The sequence below is a fragment of the Aedes albopictus genome, chromosome 3 (assembly GCF_035046485.1).
Source record: "Aedes albopictus strain Foshan chromosome 3, AalbF5, whole genome shotgun sequence".
NCBI classification, from domain to species: Eukaryota; Metazoa; Arthropoda; class Insecta; order Diptera; family Culicidae; genus Aedes; species Aedes albopictus.
In genome coordinates, this window is record NC_085138.1 from 358,415,475 (window position 1) to 358,420,077 (window position 4,603).

Sequence of the window (4,603 nt, forward strand, 5' to 3'; positions counted from 1 at the left end):
GAAATATTTTGTTTATTCGGCAATGAATGACATGCATTCATTATGGGAGCGTTTAAACTTAAATCGATTATTTTCTGAAGATTATTGGGGAAATTCTAAGTTCGGCGGCGTGGTGAGTTTTAAGCTGGCGGCATGCTAGAAAATCAAAACATCCGGCGGCGTGAAGTAATAAATCTCGACGGCGCACATCTCTAGTCCTTGAGACAAAATGAGATGAATATAGGTACTAGGCCGAAGAAGGGGGCTTTTACCCTAATTATCAAAAGTTTGCCACGTTGATACTGAAAATTGTACAGAGTTGCCAGCACAAAATAAAACAAAGTTACCCATGATTAAAACGTCATTACACTTTTTTGTCTCATCTGCATCAATTTCAAATTGGTGCAGATGGTTAAGCATGAAATTGTCGATTCGAAGATTCAAGGTTCGAGTCCTGGAATAGGATTTTTTGTGTCTCGATCCAGCTATAAGTTAATGCAACTACGCACTGCATCCTGCATCTCATTGCAATTTGGCATCATAGACTTGTTTCGAAACCGTAGAGTGCATAGTAAGAATAAAGTTTCCCTTCATCGTGTAGTTGTGTTGATTTGTGGGTAGATAGATACAAGTAAGCTCCAGCCACAGTTGTATGCAAAATGTTGTATCCAAAAGCAGTTCCATCATCGTATTGAATTGTTTTAACTAAATTGATTGTTATCAAACAGATGCTCAATATTTCGCCCAGCTGATCTCGTCGACACGATTTATTGTCAACAAGCAAACTAAATATCTACCTAGTCCTGGAATGGGCTTAATTGGCAGGTCCCGATCACTGGCCCGATCATTATTATTTGGGAGATTGCGTGTAAGTCATGGCAGAATCATCATCCTAACTGCTACAAAGAAAGAAAAAAAAGTTTATCATGTATCATGTACTGATTTATCGACCGTATTCTATAATTAACTTGATGATTTTGTGGCTATATCGGTCTCTTTCTACTCATAAGTATAAGGGAGTAGAGATCAAAGTGGATAATGAAATGATAGATATGATAGAACAAGTGTGAAAATTTTATAGAAGGTGAAATTAGGCAAGTAGGCCATGTATTGAACGAATACGTTCATAGAGGTATGCCTATATCGCGGCGTGTTCTTCCTATTAGCTTTTTAGATTTTATTGGATAGAACACTTTTCTTTTTTGAGCCAAACTTTTCATATCATGTACTGATTTATCGACCGTATTCTATAATTAGTGATGAAAACAGAACAATACATAGGCAGTCGAGTGCCTGAAACTTTTGCCAGACTTGGTAAGATGGTATGAACTACCAACCAAGCCGATCTGTTTAAAAGCACAGGTCGCACGGTAGAAGTTTCACGCATTCGATGTATTCGTTCAATACATGGCCTACTTGCCTAATTCCACCTTCTATAAAATTTTCACACTTGTTCGCTACCTAGCGAATTCTATCATATCTATCATTTCATTATCCACTTTGATCTCTACTCCCTTATACTTATGAGTAGAAAGAGACCGATATAGCCACAAAATCATCAAGTTTACCATGTATTTGAGCTTGAACCTGGGACCTTCTGATCCGCAGGCTTGAGTCTTATCATCTGCACCATTTCTGATACTTAAATTGAAAGACATTAGAATACGATGGCATGACGTCTTAATCATGGGTAACTTTGTTTTAATTCGTGCTGGTAACTCTGTGCGATTTTTAGTATCAATGTGACATACTTTTGATAATTAGTCAATGAAAACGAATTCCTACACAAAAACGATGTATGGAAGAAATGAACGTTACACAAAGGAGTAATAGCTTATTAAATTAGTCACGTAAAATAATGTAATATTACATGACTTTTATTTGTAAAGTCGTAAAAATATCGTGTTTTTTTCGTGATTTTTTAGCTAAAATTGTTGAATAACTTCGAAATACGCAATTTAAACACCGTAGTGTCTACGGCAAAGTTGTGGAGTATTGATCTAACTACATCCTAACGGTATCTCCGGCACCTTTTCGGAGTAATTTTGCGAATTTCTGAGTGAATTTCTGTGAAAATGGCCAAAAAAACACAAAATCGATTTGATACACCTCTAAATCTTTATCAATTTGGCTCAATTTTGGACTGAAGACTTATTTTTGCATGTGGATTGATAATTTGATGTGTCACGGAGAATCGGAGAAAAAAAGTTTCAAAGTGAACAGGTCTACTAAACATGTTTCAGGCATTTTTTCAGAAATACTTCCAGCAGTTTCTTCAGAAGTTTACTTATCGATTCTATCAGGAATTCTTGCAATTATACCTCCCGGGATTCTTTCAGGCATTTCTCCGGGAGATCCGTCAGGAATTTATCTAGGGAAAACTCTGTCAGAATTCTCCCAGAGTTTTCTCCCGGATTTTTTCTAGAGAATACGCAAGAAAGTCCTCTAGGAGTTAATTCTTGAATTCTTCAAGAAATATAATTTTTGAATGCAAATCGCACCATCGCAGGAATTCAGCTGAGTATTTTACCAACGTAATTCAATTTTGAGTTCTTAATATTTGTGCCTTAAAATTTTTTAGGAGTGGACTATTCATATATTCACCTAAACCAGAAACATCAAAAATGACCATTTGATCAGAGCAAATCCCGAATCTGCTTGTAACTCAAATCGCCCTCACTTATTCCTCATATTCACACTTGTCGACTTATCTTCATCAGTATCGTTGCACCATATCAATCATAATAAGCACCACCGCTTGGACGTTTGTTTGTTTCCCCTGTCACACACGTTAATGCACGATACATCATCGCAACATTTCATTCCACGATTCTTCATCTCTGATCAGCACACCACGCAATCTGCAAAAGTAGCAGTAGGCACGACTTGCGACTCACCAATCATAATCGCATTTCGATTTGGTTCGTTTGGTTCCGATCTTTTTGATCTTTTGTCTTGCGCGACTTAATAGAAACATACCTACCTTTGCTGTGAAGAAAAAGATCTAAGATGGTAAATCGTACATTGCTCTACATCTAGTGGTACCGTTTGCGGCAAGGGCTTTGTTTCATCGGCGGCGTAGCGGTGTCGTGGCAGCACGAGCATACGTCTGTCTATTTAGGCTTCAGCGGCGTTTGTCTTAAATGCTGATCGATCAGATAAAGATGTCATTTTTTCGATGATTCTGTGGGTGGTTGGTTAGGTAGGATTTAACTAGGTTATTTGCGATTGTTGTAGATCAATGAATGAAAGATCACTATCTGTGGGTCTGAAATTGGTTTGAACGTTGATTGGGATCGGCAGGTTGTTTGCGGTTGTCACCCTTCGTTAAATGTTTGATTCAAATAATCTTGTAAAACTCAGCACAATTGACAATATTGTTTTATGGGTGACAATGGGCCAAAAATGCAAACTTCTGCCCTTTATCGTTACTGCATTGTCACTGCATTTCGAACAAAACAGATGATTGTTTATGAATGACGCTTGCAAATAAAAAATGCATATTATAGAATAGGCGAAACTTTAAAGTCTTTAATTTGTTAAAATTGATGCAACCCGAGCAGGAGAAAATAGCTGAGGAATACCTAACTCAGGTATGGAAAACCGTATACCTACAATCTGAATGAGGTATCAAGTAGCCCTGCATAAGAGGTAAAATACCTAAAATAATAACTGGTGTGTATTCTGTGCATAACGTATGAATAACGACATCAGGTATGGCAATACCTAAATAATAATCGGTGATTTTTCCATACGAATAGCGATTTTTCCATAATTGAATAATACTTCAAGCAGTCCTCAACACCAAACCAATAACTCGTTGAGGTATTTTATCAATACCTACAAATAACAAAATAAGTTATTTTCAATACCTGAATAACACAGCGCAACATTTTTTTGTCTCAAGAGCAAACTTATGTGTCTCCGAAGGATTTTGGGCCGCTGAATCCAAATCCGGGCTCAGATTTGCTCCAACACGTCACAATTTTGAGATATACCTCAATTTATAGGGCAAAATTAGCGATTTTGGGCTTTTTTGACTGCAAGTCATTAAGCATGGAAATATTTTTTTTAAGCAATCAAAGAATAAATTAGTCAATTAACTTCTAAATTAACGACTCAAGTAAAAAAAAATCGTTTTACCTAATCAAATTTGATAGTTTTAAGCATTTTATGTTAGTATGAAAACTTGCATGCAACTTTTGGAGGGTGACTTGTATGGGAAATATCGTACCTAACATAAATCGCTCAAAACTATCAAATTCAATTTGATAAAACGAAATATTTTGCATGAGTCGTTAATTTAGATGTTAAATGACCAATTAACCTTTTGATTGCTTAAAAAAATATTTCCATGCTTAATGGCTTGCAGTCAAAAAAGCCCAAAATCGCTAATTTTGCCCTAAAAATTGAGGTATAGTTCAAAATTGTGACGTGTTGGAGCAAATCTGAGCCCGGATTCGGATTCAGCGGCCCAAAATCCTTCGGAGACACATAAGTTTGCTCTTGAGACAGACCAAAAGTTAATTTTTGTTACGCTGTGTAACCGATCAATACCTTGTCTTGGTATGATACCTGACTTTGGTATGATCCAGTTATGTATCAGTTATTCATTCCTGCTCGA